This window comes from Cetorhinus maximus, chromosome 13 (assembly GCF_964194155.1).
Source record: "Cetorhinus maximus chromosome 13, sCetMax3.hap1.1, whole genome shotgun sequence".
NCBI lineage: Eukaryota > Metazoa > Chordata > Chondrichthyes > Lamniformes > Cetorhinidae > Cetorhinus > Cetorhinus maximus.
The window spans coordinates 46569583-46594699 of NC_135891.1; the positions used below are offsets into that span (position 1 = coordinate 46569583).

Here is a 25117-nt window from a genome sequence, read left to right on the forward strand (position 1 = left end):
TGACCACTCCCATGGGTGTAACGGAGCTGTCACTGGCAACTTTTGCAGTTTCTGACATTGCACACAGTGCTTTACTGAACTCTCTATTTCGCCATCCATCCCAGGCCACCATAGATAGTTGTGTGCAATGGTCTTCATTCGGGAAATTCCCGGAAGGGCACTGTGTAGATTAAATAAAAGTGGTTCTCTTCCATTTGGGGAACTATCACTCATGCTCCCCACAATAAGATGCCATCCTGGCTGGTTATTTCATGCCTTCTGTTGAAGCATGGTATCATTTAATCAGATACGGGCTCCTCTGACCAACCGTGTAGCACTTGATCTCGCTCTTATGATAGGACTGGGTTCCCACTTGTCAAGTCTCTGATCTGTTGAGCACATACTGGAGAGGAATCTAAGAAATTTAACAGTAAAACATGTTCCTGTGGAACAGGGATGTTGTGGTAATCTGATGTATAATATGCCTTTAAGAAGTGTTATAATAGAAGATCACATGATCTTAGTATCCAATAGCAGAGTAGTGCAGGCTACCTTAATAGTCAGTAGTCAGTAGGAGTAGTCTAGTGTTAGAGTTGTAATGCAGAGACAGGGTTTTAGTTGTAAGTACACAAGTGTAACTGCTGAGTTCCTTTGTAACTAAATAGAATGTGTTCTACATAAGAACTGTCTGCTGATCTACTGTCTATGATACCAGCTTGGTCCTCCCGAAACAAGTTTGCAACCCAGATCCATTAGTCCAATTAAACTAGTGACCAGGATCCAACAAACTGGCAATGAGGAAAAAGCAAGAAAAAGCAAGGAAGGAAGAAAAAAGAGAAAATGCGAGGAAGGAAATCAAGTGAACTGAAATCGGGCCGTACCTCACACGGTGATTGTGAGTAGAATTTCCATCCTAATTGTTGAAGCAATCCCCTCGAAGCATGCCATAGTTTGGAAGAGTTGATCCTTTTGATCCAACCGTGGACGACTGGTCTCATTATGTTGAACATCTCGCATTCTTTTCCCAAGCTAACAACATTGCGGGGAGGAGAAGATGCGAACGATCCTCTTATCCATGTGCGGTAGTAAGACCTATGGATTGATTCAATGTTTGACAGCACCCAATGCCCCAGATTCGAAAAGTGTTGATGACTTAGTGAACCTTGTGAAGAGTCATTAACAGCCCAAGCCCTCAGTAATGATGCAACAGTTCAAATTTAATTCAAGAAATAGAGCCCCAGGGGAGACAGTTGCTTGTTATGTGGCAAGTCTGAAACAGTTAACAGAATATTGTGAGTTTGTTACATCTATAAATGATATGCTTAGAGACCATTTGGTGTGCAGTATAGATGAAGATACGATTCAGGAGAGATTATTGTTTGAAACAAGTTTGGATTTTTCAGAAGGCACTAGAAATAACACTGGCCATGGAAGGTGCAATGAGGGACTTGAAAGCTATACAGGGAGTGCAAAATGGCGCCATCCTCCATGTTGGGCGGGGAGCCCCAGCCAGAAAGGGCACGAAAATGCACAGCTCCGATGAGAAGCGGGAAGCAGCCGCCGCTTTCAGACAAATGAAAAGAAATGACTTAGCAGCGAAAACATGGGATAATGGTAACAGAGGCGGAAGCAGACAACCTTGTAATGAATGGAAGTTTAAAAAAATCGAACATTTTTACTGTCATCAAAACAGACGCCTCATCAGACATTGCAAGGATAGAATCAGGCAGATTTTCGATGAAAAGAAAAACCCCTATGAGATCCATAACACAGAAGAGCCTGTAGTAACAGATTCAGATATTTATTCGTTGTATAATTTAAAGTTGGAAGAACAGAACCAATCTATGTAACAGTGAGGATGAATAATAGGCCTATCAGAATGGGGGTGGACACAGGGGCTTCCACTATAGTAATAGGTGAGCATATCATTAAATACCTGAATTATGGAGAATGTAAATTAAATTTGGAAGAAACAGATGCCAAATTGAAAACTTAAACGGGAGAAGACATCAAAATCAAATGTTTAAGCAGGATGGCTGTACAGTACGGAAGCCAATCAGTAAAATTACCCTTGATGGTGTTAGCAGGTGATGGGCCAAGCCTCCTTGGACGAAACTGGTTGAAAGAAATTAAATTGGATTGGGCTGAGATCTTCCAGCTGAGAGCCCCTGGGCCACCTGAGCTACTACAAAAATAGGCTTCAGTTTTCCAAGATGAACTTGGGAAAGCCCAGGGGCTAAAAGCAAAAATTCATGTGGATCCAGGCACTACACACCAGTTTATGAAGGCAAGACCAGTATCTTATGCAATGAGGGAAAAGGTAGACGCTGAATTGCACAGATTAGAGAGGCTGGGGAAAAGTTTTTACCTCAGCGGGTGGGTGCACACCCAACCTGCTCAAGCATAAAATGACACGTGTTGACGTCAGGCAAATGTCCCGACATCAAAGAGCAGTCGCACGATATTTCAGTCAGCAGGCACGCTCTGGAGTCAGCAGTACACCCGCTAGCAATTAAAAGGCCTATTAAGGTCATTAACAAGGTATTTAAAAGAAATTTTTCGCTGCCCGTCCAACTTTACAGTTGGCGGGCAGACGAAAAATTGAAGCAGCCTTTGTTCTTTTTATGAAAGCTCACCCACAAACGGGATGAGGTTTCCTAAAGCAAATAAAAATTAAAATTATAAAATTTAATTAATAACATGTTCCTGCTCACGTGACAGTCACATGAGGGGACATGTTTTATAACATTTTTCATTTCCTTATTATTTAAAAAAAAAACTCTTCATCTCCCTGAGGCAGCTCTGTGCCTCAGGGAGATTATCAACCGCGCACTCTTGCGCATGCGTGAAATTCGCGCTCGCCCTGCCCGCACAGGCAGCGCTGAGCGTTGCCACTTGCATTTCACGCTGGGCGGGCCTTAATTGGCCCGTCAATGTGAAATCACCTTCCGGCCTCGATCGTGGGCGGCGGTCGACTTTAGCAAGGGCTAAATTCTGCCCCGGGAGTTATACATCCTGTGCAGTTCTCAGAATGGGCAGCACCCATAGTCCCCATACTTAAATCCGACCAAAGCATTCTAATTTGTGGAGACTACAAATTGACTGCTAATAAAGTGGCTAAATTGGACAGACACCCTATACCAAAAATTGAAGACCTGTATGCTAAGCTGGCAGGAGGAACCGCCTACACAAAGCTTGATATGAGTCATGCTTATCAACAATTGGATTTAGAGAAGGCCTCCCAGAAATTTGTCACAATTAATACACACAAAGGGCTGTACCAATACACCCATTTGCCTTTTGGTGTATCCTCTGCATGTGCCATATTCTGGAGAACAATGAAAGGTTTACTGCAGAGGTTGCCTCACGTTGTAGTTTGTTTAGATGATGTTCTGGTGACAGGACTCACAAAAAAGGACCATTTGGCAAACTTAGAAGAAGTTTTAAGACGTTTCTCACAGGTCGGTGTGTGTTTAAAAGAAGACAAGTGCTTGTTCTAAGTGAAAGAGGTAGTTTATTTAGGTCACAGGGTAGATTCACAAGGCCTCCACCTAGTTGAGGAAAAAGTGAGAGCCATTAGAGAGGCACCAGCGCCAAAGAACACCTCCGAGCTCAAATCATTCTTGGGGATGATCAATTACTATGGACGCCTCTTGCCTAATTTATCAACAGAACTGGCACCTCTGTGTTACCTACTCAAGAAAAACCAACGTTGGTCTTGGCAAACACTACAGAAGCTTTCACAAAGGTGAAACAACTGTTACACTCATCCACCCTATTAGTACATTTTGACTAAAGGAGTTAGTTTTGACATGTGACGCATCACCCTATGGAGTGGGAGCAGTGCTCTCCCATCAAATGGACGGTGGCTCAGAATGACCTATTGGATATGTATCAAGATCACTTAACACAGCGGAAAAGTAATCTCACAGATAGAAAAAGAATGTTTGTCAATCATCTTTGGTGTCAAGAAATTTCACCAGTACGTACACAGTCGTCATTTTATTATCATTTCGGACCTTAAGCCTTTGCTAGGATTGTTCAACGAGGACAAGGCTATACCACCCATAGCCTCAGCAAGAATACAGAGATGGGCATTGATTCTGGTAGCTTATGAGTATACTTTCATCCACAGGACGAAATCAGATTGAAAATGCTGATGCACTTAGACATTTGCCTTTGAAACAAAACAATGAGGATGTTCCAGTTCCTCAAGAACTTGTTTTATTATTGAACTTCTTAGATTCAACACCGATACGTGCTAGACAGATCAGAGATTGGACAAGTCGAGACCCAGTCTTATCCAAAGTACGAGAACAAGTTCATCACGGTTGGTTACAAGAACAGGAATCTGACAAAATGAAACCGTATTTTCACAGAAGATATTAGATAACCAGCCAGAATGGTATCTTATTGTGGGGAGCTCAAGTGATTGTTCCTCCAAAAGGATGAAAGCCATTGTTAACTGAACGACGTAATGTGCATCCAGGTATTTCATGAATGATGACCATAGCACGCAGCTACCTATGGTGGTCTGGAACGGATTGTGAAATAGAGAGCTTAGTGAGTTGTATGCAGTATCAGCAAATGGAAAAGTTACCTCCAACAGCTCCGTTACACCATGTCAAAGTTTTGCCATCAACAACTACCAGAAGTGATTGTTTCAGATAACAGCGTGGCATTTACGAGTGCTGAGTTTCAACGGTCTATCAGCCTCAAAGGTATCACTCATGTAAAAACTTTATCGTACCACCATTCATCAAATGGACTGGCCAAGAGAGCGGTTCAAACATTCAAAACTGGCATGAAGAAATTAACCAAAGACTCCATAGCAACCAAGCCAGCATGTTTTCTTTTCCATTATAGGGAATTTAGTAGGGAAGGTGGAAAGGAGTCAGGGAAGTCAGAAAACTGGACATGACTGGCATAGGCGTGACAAAAAGTTTACCGTAGGAGAGATGGTATATATGAAAAACTTTGGAGAAGGACCCAAGTGGTTTTCAGGTGAAATAAGTGCAGTGACTGGACCTCGTTATTACCATGTGAAAGTGGGAGACCGAGTCATATGGAGACATATAGATCACATAAGGAGGAGAGAAACAAAGTATCAGGAAATGATTCCTCCAGCGTTCACGAATGCATCAACACCTTCTGTTGAAAGAACTCAACTGAGTACAGATGTGTCTGGAGGATTGGTTGTGTCTGCAAAAGTTGAGGAAACAGACTTGCAGGTGCCCACTGAAGAACCTGATGTTCCGACAACACCAGAAAAGGAGGCTCCTGACAAACCATCTGAATCTGTAGAGCTGAGACATTCTACATGCATAAGGAAACCCCCAGAAAGACTGAATTTGTAAATTACTTATATGTGTAAATAATTTGTATTTTGAGAAAAATTGTAATTGTAACTGTAAAATGTAATTCTAAGTAAAGGGGGAGGGATGTGATAATCTGATGTGTAATATACCTTTAAGAAGAATGTTATAATGGAAGATCACATGATTTTAGTAACTAATAGCAGAGTAGCGCGGGATACCTTAGTAGTAATCAGTAGGAGTAGTCTAGAGTTAGAGTCTGTAATGTAGAGATAGGATTTGATTTGTAAGCACACAAGTGTAACTGCTGAGTTCCTTTGTAAATAAATAGAATGTGTTCTACATAAGAACTGTCTGCTGATCTACTCTGTCTATGGTACCAACTCGGTCATCATGAAACAAGAGTGCAACCTGGGTCCATTTGTTCAACTAAACTAGTGACCAGGATCCAACAGGCGTGCTCATCATTTTCTTGTAAAGGCAAACGACTAAGGGCATTAGTTTTTGTGATTTGATTGCCAGGTCTATGTATGAAAGTGTATTCACATGCTGCCAGAATTAAAGCCCATCGTTGTATTCTTGCTGAGGCTGTGGGTGGTATAGCCCTGTCCTCACTAAACAATCCTAGCAATGGTTTATGGTCCGGAGCGATTGTAAAATGGCGGCCGTGTGCGTACTGGTGAAATATCTTGACACCAAAGATGATGGACAGGCCTTCTCTTTCTATCTGCGAGTATCCCTTTTCTACTGTGGTGAGCATTCTTGATATGTAGCCTATTGGCCGTTCCGTGCTGTCACCCATCCGATGGGACAGAGCACTGCTCCCACTTCATAGGGAGATGCATCACATGTCAGCACTAATTCTTTCGTCTGGTCATAATGCACTAATAGGTTGGACAAGTGCAACAATTGTTTCATCTTTATGAGAGCTTCTTTCTGGGTACCTCCCAAGACCAACGTTTTTCTTTTTGAGTAGAGAATGTAGGGGGGGCCAGCACTGCCCATAATAGTTGATCATTTCTAGAAATGATTTGAGCTCTGAGGCATTCTTTGGTGCAGGCACCTCTCTTATGGCTCTCACTTTCTCCTCAACCGGGTGGAGGCCCTGTGAATCTACCAGGTGACCCAAATAGATTACCTCCCTCGCTCAGAACATGCACTTTTCTTTCTTCTAGCACAGACCTGATTCTCGGCCTTCTTTTTGACTTCACTATTGGCCAGACTTCTCTCAGCTGCCAGCTCAACATGCCTGAGCTCAGTGGCTGAGTCTGTCAAAATTTCATTATCTGTCTGCTTCTTGGGAAATTCTGCAACATTTGCTTTACCTCCCTCGTTCAGAACATGCACTTATCTTTCTTCTAGCACAGACTTGATTCTCGGCCTTCTTTTTGACTTCACTATTGGCCAGACTTCTCTCAGCTGCCAGCTCAACATGCCTGAGCTCAGTGGCTGAGTCTCTCAAAATTTCATTATCTGTCTGCTTCTTGGGAAATTCTGCAACATTTGCTTTCAAAACCTCACTGGCTTCATGTAGCTGATTCTTCAGCTCTTTCATCACTTTTTGTATTTGTTTGCTGCCTCCTGGAAATTGAACATTGTTGTGTCTTCTCTGCCAATTCTTTCTTCAGTTTGTTCAGAGAGGTGCTGAATTTTTTCTGTTTCTCCTGCTACTTTTCCAGAGGTACAAACTTTGACCTGAGGGAATCTTGTAGTGTGTGAAGGTCTTTCAACAGGTTTTCTTTTTCCCTGCAAAGGTTGCTCACCTCGTCTCAAACTCTGTCATCAGGCAGAGTCTCTTTGAGTTTCTTCTGCTGTTCTTCCAGGTTTTGGCTTAGGACAGCCTGCATTTCTTCAGGCTGTCGAGTCCTTACACACTCCTTTTTCAAAACAGGAATGCTCCCAGCTTCCTTTTAGAATCCCAATGGCAAATCAAAGTTGATTTCCCTTAGGCAATTTCGCCCTGGAAGGCTTGATCCTCTGCCTCTCAATACTAACGCTGGTAGCTTTGCCGATTGGCTTTCATAATGGACAGTTACTCTGTTTATGCCTTTTACTTGAATGTCTTCATCCATATATGTTTTTAGCTTGGCATCTGTTCATTCCAAACTTAATTGATGTTAACCATTATTCAAATATCTGAAGGTATGTTCCCCAATTACTGTAGTGGAAGGTCCTGTGTCTACTTCTATTCTAACAGGTTTATCATTTACTTTCACTGTGACAAATATTGGTTCTGTCCTTCCAACTTTCAGATTAAACAACGATTAAATGTCTGAATTTGTTGTTTCAGGCTCTTCTACATTGTAGATTTCATTGGACTTCTTATTTTGTTTACAGGCCTGCTTCAATCTTTCGTTGCACTGCCTCATCCTATGTCCATTTCTGTGCCAATAGTTGGCATTTGATTTTTTTAAACTGCCAATTGCTAAAGGACTGTTTGTTTCCGCCTCTATTAAAATTATTCTTCAATTTCACTGCTAAGTTATTTTTCTTTATTCTTCGTTTAGCACAGGCTGTTTCCTGCTTCTCAGCAGAGTCTTGCTTTTTCAGTCCTCTTTCGGCTGAGGTTTCCTGCCTGATGTGGAGGACGGCGCCATTTTGTGCGCCCTGTATTGCTTTTGAATCTCTTACTGTGCTTTCCATGGCCAGCACTATCTCTAGAGCTTTCTTGAAAATTCAGATTCACTTCAGACAATAATCTTTTCTGAATAGAGTCCTCTTTCACACCATGAAGAGTGCAGGAGGGCATGCCAAGAGCAGCACCAGGCATACCTAAAAATGAGGTGTCAACCTGGTGAAGCTATAACACAGGACTACTTGCATGCCAAAGAGCATAAGCAGCAAGTGATGGTCAGGGCTAAGCGACCTAACAACCTACGGATCAGATCTAAGCTCTGCAGACCGGCCAGATCCAGTTGTGAATGGTGGTGGACAATTAAACAACTCACTGGAGGAGGAGGCTCCACAAATATCCCCACCCTCAATGATGGGGGAGCCCAGCACATCAGTGTGAAAGATAAGGCTGAAGCATTTGCTACAATCTTCAGCCAGAAGTGCTGAGTGGATGATCCATCTCGGCTTCCTCTGAAAATCTCCAGCATCACAGATGCCAGTCTTCAACCAATTTGACTCGTTCCATGTGATATCAAGAAATGGCTGAAGGCACTGGATACTGCAAAGGCTATGGGCCCCGACAATATTCTGGCAATAGTACTGAAAACCTGTGCTCTAGAACTTGCCGCGCCCCTAACCAAGCTGCTCCAGAACAGCTACAACACTGGCATCTACCCGGCTATGTGGAAAATTGCTCGGGTATGTCCTGTACACAAAAAGCAGGACAAATCCAACCTGACCATTTACTGCACCATCAGTCTACTCTCGATCATCAGTAAAGTAATGGAAGGGGTCATCAACAGTGTTATCAAGCAGCACTTGCTTAGCAATAACCTGTTCACTGATGCCCAGTTTGGGTTCTGCCAGGGCCACTCAGCTCCTGACCTCATTACAGCCTTGGTTCAAACATGGACAAAACAGTTGAATTCCCGAGGTGAGGTGAGAGTAACTGCCCTAGACATCATGCCGCATTTGACAGAGTGTGGCATCAAGGAACCCTAGCAAAACTGGAGTCAATGGGAATCAGGGGGATCACTCTCCGCTAGTTGGAGTCATACCTAGCACTAGGGAAGATGATTGTGGTTGTTGGAGGTCAGTCATCTCAGCTCCAGGGCAATACTGCAGGAGTTCTTTAGGGTAGTGTCCTTGGCCCAACCACCTTCAGCTGCATCATCAATTGCCTTCCTTCTATCATAAGGTCAGAAGAGGGTATGTCTGCTGATGATTTCACAATGTTCCGCGCCATTCATGGCTCCTCAGTTACTGAACCAGTCCATGTCCAAATGCATCAAGGCCTGGACAATATCCAAACTTTGGCTGACAAGTGATAAGTAACATTTGTGCCACACAAGTGCCAGGCAATGACCATCTCCAAGATGAGAGAATCTAACCATCGCCCCTTGACATTCAATGGCATTACCATTGCTGAATCCCCCACTATCAGCATTCTGGGGGTTACCATTGACCAGAAACTGAACTGGACTAGCCATATAAATACTGTGGCTACAGGAACAGGTCAGAGGCTAGGAATCCTGCGGCAAGCAACTCATCTCCTGACTCTCCAAAGCCTGTCCACTATCTATAAGGCACAAGTCAGGAGTGTAATGGAATACTCTCCACTTGCCTGGATGAGTGCAATTCCAGCAACACTCAAGAAGCTCAACACCATCCATGACAAAGAAGCCCGTTTGAATGGTACCCCATCCACAAAAACTTACTTCCTTCATCACCGATGCCCAGTGGCAGCAATGTGTGCCATCTACCTCACCAAGGCTCCTGAGGCAGCACCTTCTAAACCCATGACCACTTCCATCTAAGAGGACAAGAGCAGCAGATAGATGGGAACACTACCACCTGCAAATTCCCTTCCAGGCCACTCACCACCTTGATTTGGAAATACATTGCTTCCCTTCACCTTCACTGGGTCAAAATCCTGGAACTCCCTCCCTAACAGCACTGTGGGTGTACCAACACCACATGGACTGCAGTGGTTCAAGAAGGCAGCTCACCAATGCCTTCTCAAGGGAAATTAGGGATGGGCAATAAATACTGGCCTAGCCAGCGATGCCCACATCCCATGAATGAATAAATAAAATTTTGCTTGAGTAAGCGAGTGTCAGGCCTTCTGGCTACATGACCAACCAACTTAGTTGTGACTGTCTCAGTATGATGTGGATGCTTGGCATGCCAGCTCAGTGAGCACCTCAGTGTCTTGTATTTTGTCCTGTTATCTGATCTTCAGGAGCTTTTGAAGGCAGCTCAAGTGACAGCAACTGAGTTTCTTGGCATGATGATGATGCACAGTCCAAGTCTTGCTTGCGTAGAGCAGAGTGGGAAGAGTTATTGCTCTATAGACTTTAAGCTTGGTAGGCAGACTCGCAGGGTGGAATTTTCCCATCCCACCTGTGGCAGTTTTTGTGTTGGGCAGGAGCGGAGAATCCAGTGGTGGGCAAAAAGCCAGAAATCCGCTGACGTAAAATCAGCTTGCGATTCTCCACACGGTGGGTTCATGGTGGGTCGGTGATCCTGCCGACTAATGACATGAACATCATTTGCATTCATTAACGTGTCATGAATGCTCATTGAAACAGCTGCTCGCTGGAATCTTGTCCAGTTTCTGGTCAATGGTAACCCCCAGAATGCTGATAGTGGGGGATTCAGCAATGGTAATGCCATTGAATGTCAAGGGGCGATGGTTAGATTCTCTCACCTTGGAGATGGTCATTGCCTGGCACTTGTGTGGCACAAATGTTACTTATCACTTGTCAGCCAAAGTTTGGATATTGTCCAGACCTAGTGTTTATCGTAGAAGAGTCTCCCATTTATAAATGAGTGCAAGGCACTGCTGTGCACGTCTGCACTTGCCCCAAGCTCTGGTACATCACATATGCCACATTCTTCATGAAGACCTGATGCCACGTGGAGTTGGAGGGTATCCCCTGCCAGTGGCTTTGAAGGTGACCGCAGCATTCAAATTCTTGGTCTCTGGTTCTTTCCAAGGATCAACAAGGGACTGTGCGGTGTCTCTCAGTCTGCAACACATCGATGCATAACAGAGGTCATAGGTGCCCTTCACAGGAAGGCCCATCATTATGTCAGGTTTGCTCTGGACGAAGATAGTCAGGCTGCAATATTCACTGGCTTCGCTGCCATCTCAGGCATCCCAAGAGTTCAGGATGCAATTGACTGCACCCTTGAAGCTGTACAGGCTCCATGGCAGCAACCCCTAATGTTTATAAACTGGAAGGGTTGTCATTCCATCAATGTACAACTGGTGTGTGATCACCGGAAGCACATTTGTGCACGGTACCCTGGGAGTTGCCATGACTCCTACATCCTGAGTCACTCCCATGTGCCTGAGATTTTCGAGGGGCCATTATGTCTGCAGGGATGCTTGTGGATAAGGGGTACCCACTGAAATGCTGGCTGATAACACCAATGCATCGCCCTTAGAGTCCTTCTGAGGAGTGGTACACGCTGCTCACAGCTTTACACCCTCCCTTATAGAGCAGACCATAGAGCATCTGAAGCAAAAACAAAAATAGCTGGAAAAACTCAGCAGATCTGACAGCATCTGTGGAGAGGAAGACAGAGTTAACGTTTCGAGTCCGTATGACTCTTCATCTTCCTCTCCACAGATGTTGTCAGACCTGCTGAATTTTTCCAGCTATTTTTGTTTTTGTTTCAGATTCCCAGCATCCGCACTATAGGGCTTCTGAAGATGTGTTTCAGATGCTTGGACAGCTCAGGTGGCTCACCACAATACACTCCTGACAGGTTTTCCAGCATCATCGCAGTGTATTGTGCCCTTCACAATCTGGCAATGCAAAGAGGTGACCCCCTGCCAGAGGATGAACTGGAGGAAGATGAGAGATCATCAGAGAATGAAAGTCTGGAGGCCCAGGAACCTCACAAGGCTGCAGAGGGTCCATAAGACCATAGGATGTAGGAGCAGAAGTAGGCTTCTCGGACCATCGAGTCTGCTCCACCATTCAATGAGATCATGGCTGATCTGATAATCCTCAATTTCACTTTCCTGTCTTTTCCCCATAACCCTTGATTCCCTTACTGATTAAAAATCTGTCTATCTCAGCCTTGAATATATTTAATGACCCAGCCTCTACAGTCTTCTGTGGTAAAGAATTCCACAGATTCCACGACCCTCTGAGAGAAGAAATTCTTCCTCATCTCTGACTTAAATGGGTGACCCTTTACTCTGAGATTATGCCCTAGATTCTCCCACAGGGGAGTCTCAGCATCTACCTTGTCAAGCCCCATAAGAATCTTATATGTTTCAATAAGGTCGCCTCTCATTCTTCTAAACTCCAATGAGTACAGGCCCAACTTACTCAACCTCTCCTCATAAGAAAACCCCTCCATACCTGGGATCAACCTAGTGAACTTTCTCTGGACTGCCTCCAATGCCAGTATATCTTTCCTTAGATAAGGGGACCAAAACTATTCACAGTATTCTAGGTATGATCTGACTAGTGCCTTGTATTGTTTTAGCATGACTTCCCTATTTTTATACTCCATTCCCTTTGAAATAAAGGCCAACATTCTATTTGCCTTCCCTATTACCTGCTGAACTTGTATGCTAGTTTGTGATTAATGCATGAGGACCCCCAAATCCCTCTGTGCTCCAGCTTTTTGCAGCCTTTCTCCATTTAAATAATATTCAGCTCCTCTGTTCTTCCTGCCAAAGTGCATAACCTCACATTTTCCCACATTATATTCCCTCTGCCAAGTTTTTACCCACTCACTTATACTGTCTATATCCCTCTGTAGACTCTTTGTGACATCCTCACCATTTGCCTTCCCACCTATAATTTTTCTCATCAGCAAACTTGGCAAAAGTACATTCACTTCCCTCATTCAATCATTAATATATATTGTAAATAATTATGGCCCCAGTACTTATTCCTGTGGCAGTCCACTAGTTACAGGTTGCCATCCTGAAAATGCCCCCCTTATCCCAGCTTTCTGTCTTCTATTAGTTAGCCAATCCTCTATCCATGCTAATAAACTACCCCAACACCATGGGCTCTTATCTTATTAAACAACCTTATGTGCAGTACCTTATCAAACACCTTTTGGAAATCCAAATATATTACATCTACTAGTTCACCTTTATCTATCCTACTTGTTACCTTCTCAAAGAATTCTAATAAATTTGTCAGGCATGATTTCCCCTTCATGAAGCCATTCTAACTCTGCTTGATTAGATTATGTATTTTTAAATGTTCTGCTATTACATCCTTTATAATAGACTTTAACATTTTCCCACCGACAAATGTTAAACTAACTGGCCTATGGTTACCTGCTTTTTGTCTCCCTCCCATTTTGAATAAGGGTGTTGCATTGGAAGCTTTCTAATCCTTTGGGACTTTTCCAGAACCTAAGGATTCTTGGAAGATTACTATCAGCACGTCCACTATCTCTGTAGTTACTTCCTTTAATATCCTAGGATGCAACCCATTAGGTCCAGGTGACCTATCAACCTTTAGCCCCATTAGTTTCCCTAGTACTTGTTCTCTAGTGATAGTTAATGTATTTATTTCCTCCCCCCTTTTGCCCCTTGATTATTAAGTATTTTTGGAATGCTTTTAGTATCTTCTACCATGAAGACTGATGTAAAGTATTTAATTAACTCCTCTGCCTTTTCCTGGTTCCCCATTATTATTTCCCCAGCCTCATTCTCTAAAGGGCCCATGTCCACTTTGGCCCCTCTCTTTCTTTTTATATATTTAAAGAAGCTCGTACTGTCCATTTTTATATTACTTGCTAGTTTACCCTCAATTTTTATTTTCTCCCTTTTTTTTGGTCATCTTTTGTTGGTTTTTAAAACTTTCCCATCCTCTGGCTTACCACTAATCTTTGTCACATTGTATGTTTCTTCTTTCAGTTTGATACTACCCTTAACTTCCTTGGTTAACCATGGTTGGTTTATCCCCTTCCAAGAATCCTTCTTCCTCACTGGGATGTATCTTTGTTGTGAGTCATGAACTATTTTCTTAAATGTCTGCTATTGTTCATCAACTGTCTTCTCTGCTAAACTCCTTTCCCAGTCCACTCCACTCAACTCTACCCTCATTCCTTTGTAATTACCCTTACTTAAGTTTAGCACAGTTGTTTCTGACCCAAGTTTCTCACTCTCAAGCTGAATGCCAAATTCTACCATGTTATGCTCATTGTTTCCTAGGGAATCTTTTACTCCAAGATCATTCATTAAATCTGCCTCATTACACATTACCAGATCCAAAATAACTTGATCTCTGGTTGGGTCCACATATATTGTTCTAGGAAACTATCCCGAATGCATTCTATGAATTCTTGCCCGTGTCTACCTCTGCCAATTTGATTTTCCCAATCTACATGAAGATTAAAGTCACCCATGATTAATATACTGCTTCTTTACATGCCCTCATAAGCTCCTGGTTTATCCTCAGAACCACGGTATAGCTACTGTGAGGGGGCCTATAGACTACTCCCACCAGTGTCTTATTCCCATTGTTATTTCTTACCTCCACCATATGGATTCTACATCTTCCAATCCAAGATCATTTCTTGCTACCGTACTTATTCCATCTCATACTAACAAAGCTACCCCGCCACCCTTTCCTTCCTGCCCATCCTTTCCAAAAATCACAATGCCATGAATATTTAATTTCCAGCTTTCATCTCCTTGTAATCACGCCTCCATAATGGCAATAAGATCATACCCACTAACCCCTATTTGTGCCATTAATTCATTTATTTGGTTCCGAATACTATGGGCAGAATTTTCCTGTTGGCTTGCGGGGGCGGGACCCGCACGCCAATGCGTATAATGACACGTGGTGACATCGGGTGAGCGTCCCGACATCACGATATCTCGTTGGGCAGGCGCACGATGATCTCTGATGCGCACCCGCCATTAAATAATGGGCTACTTAAAGCCCTTGAGGCGCCAATTGACAGTGATTTTGTGGTACCTGTGCGATCTTCATGTCATCGCACGGATGCAACAGGCTTGCGTGTAGGAGGCATTTGTATGAACCTCATCCACGGGTGGGATAAGAGGGCTCAATGGGGTTGCGAGTGTGCTCTGTCAAATATTGATGTTTCAAAGTTACTGATACTTACCTGTGTGATCTGCAATAGTTCAAACGCATACCAGCTGCTTGGTCTGGACATACAACCTCCAGGTCAGCACTCTGCAGTAAAGAATCATTTCTGGGCCTGCAGGTTTCAGGAAGCCTTCCCTTAGCCTGGGAATGGGGGTTGAACTTTCCACTGGAGGCACCTCCTCTGAGGAGGAAGGGGGGCTAGAAGGGGGAGGAGGCCAGGAGTGCACATTCAGCCTCCAGGGGAGCCACCTTTGGGAGGAGAGGCGCAGGCCCAAGGGGTGCAGGGCCAAGAGGTAGTCCAAGGTGGAAGGGGCTGTAGAAGATGTCCCTATTCTGCTGCCAGGGTATACAGGCGGCGAAGCAGCTACCTCAATATGTCTGAGGTGCAGTGCTGAAGGAGGCTCCGTCTCTAAAGGGAGACAGTCAACTATATCTGTCAGATAATTGGGCCTCCGCTAACTGTATGGGTGGACACCCCATGCCAGTGGATCTAAAGGTCACAGCTGCCCTCAGCTTTTATGCCTCTAGCTCCTTCCAGGGGTCGGTGGGTGATCTTTGCGGTGTCTCCCAATCAATAGTTGTCACTGTTGCAGCCGAGACCGCTGCCAAAACTGCCCGTCACCGCACTGATTCTCATAAATGGAAAATTCCGTCCCCAGTTCCCAAACTAATGTCCGAAGTCTTTCAAAGACTACGCTTACTTTGGCGATTCTTATATGTCTCATCATCAATATAGGCAGGTCGAGAGAATGTGTTGCCGAAATAATGAACTTATTTGCTGTTTACAGGTTCTGGTCATAAACCTTGGGCTCGAGATCGGGCCTTCCTGGAGCAAGCTACAGCAGGCCTGAAGCGAATACAGAGGTGCAGCTGAAGCCTCAAAATTCTTATGCCCCTCCCCAGTCTTCTCATTGAATTCCACACATGGCTGTAATTTTATGTAGATTGCTCATCAGTTCCTCCGGAGGTAAACAGAGTAAATGGCTGGGAGTTGTTATTACATGACTATGACAACTGCTTGCATCAACAAACAATGGACTGAGAATCCCACAAGATAAGTAGAAGAAAGACATCTGTTAATGTTGCTCTTTTGAAATTCAAGATAGCTCGAATTCTGATGAGAAAGCAATTCTTCACTGCACATTGTTGCCCAGGCTGTGAAAAATCTATCTCTATTGTACTAGGATTCTGGCCTTTATGAACTTGGTGCATGTTTTCAAATGAAAGCAAACATTTGTTTATTTTATTTAAGTAAAGTTATTAAGAGCAATCAATCTCCATAGTAGTTCCCATTCACAAATTTTCACTTTAAAACATTGCACACTTTGTTTAAAATGTGAAACTTTGCTGCTTGGTGAAAATTCTCCAATAATCCATTTAGTTTGCTGCTTTAGCTCCAATAGCAACTCTGAAGTCAACAGTAAGCAGATAATGATATTTATATAATGCATTGAATAGCAAGCATTGATTTGCAGGATTGTTATGCTTTGTCCAGCTGGTAAATGGGTCAGCCACATGTTTTTTAATGACTCAACCACTGAAACCGGTTTTACAGTTACAAAGTTTTAGTCTGTGTGTTCTGTGAAACATCACTTTAAAAATAACGAGGCACCGGGCATTACTGAAGCTATCTGAATAAGAGACATCACTACAGGATTTACCAAAATTATACACTCTGCTTCTACAATCCATTAAAAAAAACACTATTGATTCTGGCAGTGCTTCATTTTTATTTCAGTTGCTAAACTTATTATAATTGAGTACCAATTGTAATAGATTTGATTATATCAAGTATGATGAATAACAATCAATTGTAGTCAAGGCAGTGGCACTTTTGATGAGCAATCCTCCCTGATTGGCAAGGCCTGACAAGGGTTTTTCAGTCAGTTGTGAGCTCATATTGCAGCACATTGGTGCATTAAACAGACATGTTCATGATAGGTGGCTTATTATCATCATACTCCTCATGAGCACAGCCATTACTCAACTTCAATGTTACCATTTTCTGATGTTGCATCTAATTCAGTCAAAGGAGAAGAGATGGAAACTCTTTTGAGTTATCAACAGTCACAGATTGCAACTCTTTCAAGTACAATCACAGTTCTTGGTTTCCGGGAGTGGGACATGAACCCACAACCCTCTGATTCAAAGGCGAGGGTGCTATGAACTGAGCCACAGCTGACACAGATGCAGTTAATTTGACCATCAGAGAACGAGCAGCAGAAATTAAATCATAGTGTACATTCTGTTTTTCATTAAGTAGGATTAAGAAGAGCTCCTCCAAAGGGCCATTTGATAGATACTACTGCAGCAAATCATACAGACTAGAAAAGATTTAAATCTCAGCCTATACTGAGTTAGTTGATGTCAGCTGGGTTTAGAGGCATTACTAAGATAAAAGCAAAATACTGTGGATGCTGGAAATCTGAAACAAAAACAAAAATTGCTGGAAAAACTCAACAGGTCTGACAGCATCTGTGGAGAGGAAGATGAAGAGTCATACAGACTCGAAACGTTAACTCTGTCTTCCTCTCCACAGATGCTGTCAGACCTGCTGAGTTTTTCCAACAATTTTTGTTTTAGTTAGAGGCATTACTATTGGTTTCAGTAACTATAATCCAGGAAGGGGAAATGAAGGTTTCTGCTTGTGATTGGTATCCAGTGGCCTTCACTGGATAAGGAGATCAAGGAAATATGCCGTGCCCACCGTGGTCAAATAGTGCAGCGACATTGACAATCTTGCCCCAGAGATACAGCAGACTTTTCAATTTTCATTCTTTTGGAATAAGATCCATTCACTGGACTTGAGCTATGAGTAAATGGACAGGGGTGATGGGTAAACATTGTCATGATAATGAGGCAAACAATGTAAAGGTGTTCAGAGCAGGAGTGAGACAGGATCTCCCAGGTCAATAGCTGGCCTCGCCCACAGATTTCCCTTAAAATACCTTCTCAATTCTGGTATTATCTTTTTTTTGGTCCAGCTTCCACTCTGATATTTTATTTCAACTCCTGGCCCATGTTCCTGTTTTCTAAACAGTTGCATCTTAATATATGAGCAAGGATCCGCCTTCTTTTCCATCTTTTCCCGTTCAGATCCTGCTCCTGATGTTTTTTTTTACACACTCCTGTCATGTTTTTAACATGAACCTGCCTTTTTTACTTTAATTTTCCCACACTGAAACTTCCATAGCCCTGAACCCCCAAGAATCCTCTTCCTGAGTTTTACACAAAACCCCTACCTTTTCTCTCTCTTCATTGTGACTACACGCTGTAACTCCTCTTCCCCCTTATACCTTATGCCACTAACCTCTACTGTGCTCACTACTTGCCACCCACTCCCTTCCTAACAGCACTGTGGGCGTACACATATACATACAACAGTTCAAGAAGGCAGTTCACCACCAACTTGTCAAGGGCAATAAATACTGACCTAGCCAGCGACGCCCACATCCTGTGAAAGAATAAATTTTTTAAAACACCTAACTAGCTGGATCTTGTCCTTCTTTCTTTTGTAAACTTTTGTGGCCTGATGGGAGTTTTTGAAATTATGAAGGGGTTTGATAAGTATGCAGGAAAGGTATTTACACTTTACACTTGAAGCCAAAACTAGAGGTGAGATGAAGAGAGGTGGTAGAGGCTCTTGTGGAGCAAATAAAAACAGTTCAATCTCACAAGAATACCAATATAAGAGGAAAGCAACAATTTATATATGTGTATGTGAAGAGAGTGCTGATTTGTTGGCAAGTGGCATTGCCATGAAGAATGCACTATTGATGGTGACTGACAGTTAACTGCCAAGCATTTTTTTGAAATTTAAACCAAGCAGCCTGACACTGATTGGTCAAGTTATTACCCTGAGGAACAGTGGCTGGGACATGCTGTTTGATCTATTTTCTTACCATGTAAGATTGATGCTGAAATAGGGTGCATCAAAAGCATCCGGCAGGATGATGGCTACCCTGATCAGATAATTTTGCGCTGTATATCATGCAAACTCATGAACGGGTCTAAGGCCGTCACTTTTGGCCCTGAAAAGTGATCAGTCTACCTTAGATTACCCTGGAAGGGCAAGGTATCTCAAAAAACTTTGAGCAACAGGTGAAGCTAGCTGTTTCACGTTGCTGCTATGCAGTAGCAGCAGGAGTGGTATTCGCCACTAACGGGATGCTACTGTCAAGCCAAAAAGACGTTCTGCCTTTCACACAAGTGAGCAATGTGGTCAATGAATTTCAGTGCCAGTGCGATGCTAGGTATGTAGGCTATACATCCCAAAGACTGGTGGATCATGTCAAACAGCATGTCCCAGCGCTGTCCACAATGGGCAGGGTACAGACCGTACCCAACCAGTCATGCTTGCAAACTCAAAACATGGTGTTCAACATCAGATGTGATTCTGCGATTGGACAACATTTACTAAATAATCCTCAATGTGCCAAGAATTACACTGACAACCAATTTAAGGTTTCTAGTCAGGCTCGCAGTTTGGCACATTTGCATGTATTGGAAGCTACATGTATTAATACACAGAGCCCTGTTCTTTGCAGACAGAAAGAACACGTACACACATTGCGCCTGTTTCAGCTAAACAAAATAAGTGACAGCCGTTCACTGACTCATTCCTCAAGGAAATGCCTTGACCAATCAGGATCAAGCTGCCCAATTTAAATTTCAAACAATGCTTGGCAGTTAACTATCATTCACCATCAATGGTGCATTCACCATGGCAATTCCACTTGCCAACCAATCAGCACTCTCTTCACATACAGTATAAATTGTTATTTTCCTCATATTGCTATTCTTGCGAGTGTCCTGATGAGTGCAAGACAAAAAGCTTAGACATGTCTCTTTTTCAGCAATACTCAAGTTCTGTACAACCAAATGACTATCAGCTTAGATTTGTTGGGCTGAATGACTTGTTTCTGTGCTGTGAATTCTCTACATTTAAATATGTGCTCAAGACCAACTCCTGCTCTGCAAGCTCTATTGTTTACTCTTTTAACACTTCATATTTTTCCATCAATCAACTGAAACCCCTAATCTGCCCCCATCTTATTTGCTAAATAAATTGATGAAGTCTGAATTTATTTTTAGTGGGTGGGTTCAAATATGTAGCCTTTTTCGTGGAGAGGAGTTGGAAAGTGATTGGCAATAAGATGCGCGGTAGGGGTGGGTGGCAGAATCTTTTTTGGTTCTGACCTGAAACATTAACTCTGTTTCTTTCTCCACAGATGCTGTCTGACCTGCTGAGTATTTCTATCATTTTCTGTTTTTTTTCACTTTTTGGTGTCTGCACTTTATGTTTGGTGCCAAGCTGATTCAACCATCCATACTTGCAGATTTATACAATGAGTCTGGATTCCAAGGCTCACCATAATGTACTAGCCTGTAGACTATTTTGGGTAATAAATTTATTTCAATTCCAAAACACAAACAGCTTAGCAGCAGAGACGAGATAATGACAGCATATTATGAGACTTATGCATTGTAAATTGTTTCCCCCCATGATCAAAACTATTTTATCCTTCAGGCAAATTGTTAGAATCTTGTTTGACAGCTTTTCATAATGCAGCCTGCTAATGATAAAACACTCTGTGAACAAGGGACTTGTGTGAGTAGCTGTAATTATCACCTATCATATGGGCCAACATATTCCAGAAACCTGCCTAATCCCCCATGCTGTTTTACCACTTATAGATGCCAGGTTGATTGATTGCACAACATGCTGCAAATTGTAACAGCTTTATACCATTCCAAATATGAAAAAGATCCATTTTTTCAAATTTGTAACTTCAACGACATTTTATTGCGTAAAATCCAGCTACAAAGTAGGTATTAGAATGAGCTGGAGTGAGAATAGTGGAGTAATTAGCCGTCAAGGATTTTTATTTCTGCGTATTTTCTCTTGTCTCCTAAAGATTCTGAACTCTGCTGGAAGACATTTCCAGTGACACCTGTAGCCTTGTTCATTCTTCAAGGTGAAGGTGACCAAAGTAGGGTTCTGGTGGGTATGTAGGTGACAGCTAAGGTCGATCTGTGCCTGAAATGTTCTGTTACAAACAGGACAAGATACTGCAGGCGGGTGAGTTTTGGAAGAATTGTTATTTTGGGATTTCCTCTCCTTGCATTTCCTCTCTGCCTCTGGTATACCCTTTCTTTCCAAGGAGGCTGCATCGTTTTTTATTTGGTTGTGTCAGGTATGGCAATCCTGGGCGATCTTCTCCCAGGACAAGGGTTGATATCAAAACTCCTTTGTGAAGTCTTCAGATTGCCCTTTTAGCGCTTTCTTTGGCCACCATGAGACCACACTCCAGACTGAAGCTCTCCATAGAAGGTTCACTTTGGTAAGCAAGTGTCAGGCATTCTGGCTACGTGAGCAGCCTAACTCAGTTGTGACTGTTTCAATATGCTATGGATGCTTGGCATGCCAGCTTGGGTGAGCACCTCAGTTTCTGTTATTTTGGCCTGCTATCTGATCTTCAGGAGCTTCCAATGGAAGCTCAAGTCAAAGTGGTTGACACCTGTAGCACCTTGCCCAAATGAACACTTTCCATCTGGATGCTGAGGTCTGTCAGACTACATTGGTGCAATGTGTGTAGGAGCTGGAAGGATGCAGGTTTGATTTTGGAGTTCTCCTTCTCCCGAATGAGCTGCTGAGTAGGCTGAAGATCCTTATCTACCCTTGACATTGTCGTCCAGTCCATTAGCTCTATTTGTGAACTTCCGCACTGTCAACCAACATATGTCTTGCAATTAACCCACAGCTGGTGGTTTGAAATCAGACTTACCTTCTCCTGGGTAACTACCAATTAAGACTGAAGGGGCCCTACTAATCCGCAGCTATCTGGTTAAGAGGCACCAAACACCCACCTTCGCATCTCTGCCCACAGTTCTAAACAAGGATCAGCACATGAAGCAGGGCAGTAGGAGTTTGATTAGGAGAGGCTATTTGTAATGCTGACCATATGAGATATTTTGTGAATGAAGAGCATCTGAACCCTTCCCCATCCTGGTCCTTCCTAACCCTTTGACCCCCAATACAACCTATAAAGTCATATAATAAAGGAACTGAAAGTTCACAAGTCGCAGTTCATTGTCTGAAAGAACATTTAGAATAGTCAAAATAAGTTTAATTTGCCTAGACTGACTGGGAAGTTCCCTGTAACATGCCTCAGTAAAGACAAACAGTACATTCACAGCTTGTGACGTTTTACACTGTGTCATTGAACTGAACCATAGTAATGGAGGGTGCTGAACTACCTGAACCTACTTTTCAAATGACACTCTCTCCATGACAACAGGATAAGAAGAACCTAGATATATTTTTCATTAAATAATTGAATTCACGCTGTTACAGCTATGTTAGGAGGGGTAAAAATGGCTCCCCTATTATACCACTCCAAGTCTGCCCGTAACAGGATTTTATTGCAAATTTAGCAAAGATGGGCTTTGACAATACTGCGGGAGTCCCACTATGTATGCTTTCAAATTATAAAGATTTAGCCAGATGGGTTTTCTGAATTTAAACTAAGGACAAGATAAGTTTATTGACCCTATTTCCCAAATTAAAAAAAAACTAGGTAAATCGCAACCGCCATTCATACATCACACACATTCCCAGGGCCCCCACACACACTAGTACATATGGTTGAATAAGAGGATATATACTTAAAGATGTTTTACACTTAGTGAAGAAAATAAATAATCAAAGGAGTATACAGTTAGCTGTCCTTTGGCTGGTCTTGATACGGTGATTCCACATTATAGCCATTTTGTTCAGTCATCTTCCGAATAGGCACTTTACAGCCTTCCGGACTGAATATTGAGTTCAACAACTTTAGATCATGAACTCTCTCCTCCATCCAGGGAGCAGAGTCAGAGGGTGGAGTTCCAGAGTGGTGAGGATAAAAACCTTACCTCGGGGATTCGTGGCCTAGTTCCAGGGAGCAGAGTTGGAGGGTGGAGTTCCAGAGCAGAGTATAAAAACCTTACTTCAAGGATTCGTGGCCTAGTTCCAGGGAGCAGAGTTGGAGGGCGGAGTTCCAGAGCGGTGAGTATAAAAACCTTACCTCAAGGATTCGTGGCCTAGTTCCAGGGAGCAGAGTTGGAGGGCGGAGTGCCAGAGTGGTGAGTACAAAAACCTTACCTTGGGGATTCACGGCCTAGTTCCAGGGAGCAGAGTCAGAGGGCGGAGTTCTAGAGCGGTGAGTATAAAAACCTTACCTCGGGGATTCCCGGCCTAGTTCCAGGGAGCAGAGCCGGAGGGCGGAGTTCCAGAGCGGTGAGTATAAAAACCTTACCTCGGGGATTCACGGCCTAGTTCCAGGGAGCAGAGTCGGAGGGCGGAGTTCCAGAGCGGTGAGTATAAAAACCTTACCTCGGGGATTCGCGGCCTAGTTCCAGGGAGCAAAGTCGGAGGGCGGACCTTGGGTCCTAAAAAAAAAATTAAAAGTGGCGTCACGGTAAATCTTTGACCTGATTGGCTGGTAGAGAATCTACACTGAATTTGAAACTAAAACATTGTTAAACTAATTAAACCAAATAAATTAATCACTTAATTAATAAGTAGAAGGTATCTAGACCAGAAGCAGGTGATTACAGTTCTTAGAATTTAGCATTTATAGTAGAAATCTAGCCCTAGGGAACGTATAGTTAATAAGGAGTCAATAAGCAGTTATTAGATTTAAATTAATTTATTAAATAGTTCTAGAAATGGCAGTTGCTGGGGTGAAGTGCTTCACCTGTGGGATGTGGGAAATCTGTGATGCTTCAAGTGTTCCGGACCACTACATCTGCAGGACGTGCACCCAATTGCAGCTCCTCACAGACCGCATGGATCAGTTGGAGCAGCAGTTGGATGCACTGAGCAGCAGTCAGGTGGCGGAACGTGCCATAGACAGGAGTTTTACAGACGTGGTCACACCCAAGGTACAGACAGATAGATGGGTGACCGCTAGAAGGGGCAGGCAGTCAGTGCAGAAATCCCCTGTCGCTGTTCCCCTCTCTAACAGGTATACCGTTTTGGATACTGTTGTGGGGGATGGCCTATCAGGGGAAAACAACAGCATTAACCAGAGCAGTGGAACCATGGCTGGCTCTGTTGTTCAGCAGGGGGGGTCAAAGCACAGAAGAGCAATTGTCATAGGGGACTCTATAGTCAGGGGCTCAGATAGGCACTTCTGTGGTCGTGAAAGAGACACCAGGATGGTATGTTGCCTCCCTGGTGCCAGGGTCCAGGATGTCTCTGATCGGGTATGCGACATTCTGAAGGGGGAGGAAGAACAGCCAGAGGTCGTGGTACACATTGGTACTAACGACATAGGCAGGAAGGGTGACGAGGTCCTGCAGCGGGAGTTCAGGGAGTTAGGCAGAAAGTTAAAAAACAGGACCTCTAGGGTTGTAATCTCAGGATTATTCCCTGTGCCATGTGCCAGTGAGGCTAGAAATAGGAAGATAGTGCAGCTAAACACATGGCTGAACAGATGGTGTAGGAAGGAGGGTTTCCGATATCTGGATCATTGGGATCTCTTCCGGGGCAGGTGGGACCTGTACAAGAAGGATGGGTTGCATCTAAACTGGAGGGTCAGCAATACCCTGGGTGCGAGGTTTGCTAGTGTCACTCGGGAGGGTTTAAACTAGTATGGCAGGGGGGTGGGAACCAGAGCAATAGGTCAGCAGGTGAAATAAATGACTGGGAACTAATGAATATGGCCAGTAGGACTAAGAGGAAGAGCAGGCAGGGAGAAATTACTGAACACAGTGGGACTGGGGGTCTGAAATGCATTTGTTTCAATGTGAGAAGTATAACAGGCAAGGCAGATGAGCTTAGAGCTTGGATTAGTACTTGGGACTATGATGTTATTGCTATTACAGAGACATGGTTGAAGGATGGACAGGATTGGCAGATAAACATTCCAGGATTTAGATGTTTCAGGCAAGACAGAGAGGGATGTAGAAGAGGTGGGGGAGTTGCACTGCTGGTTAAGGAGAATATCACAGCTGTACGACAGGAGGACACCTCGGAGGGCTCAGGCAGCGAGGCAATATGGGTAGAGCTCTGGAATAGGAAGGGTGTTTATGTTGGGGGTTTACTATAGGACT

The 25117-nt window shown here is 43.4% G+C and overlaps 1 long non-coding RNA gene across 1 annotated transcript in view; it reads right to left on the bottom strand.

The window, feature by feature from the left end:
- Positions 1-23429, bottom strand: part of LOC144689190 (uncharacterized) — a 73389-nt gene extending 49960 nt beyond the window's left edge. The window contains exon 1 of the long non-coding RNA XR_013578591.1: positions 23317-23429. This is a non-coding gene — a long non-coding RNA (uncharacterized LOC144689190). The remainder of the gene's footprint in view (positions 1-23316) is intronic.
- Positions 23430-25117: the final 1688 nt, after the last annotated feature.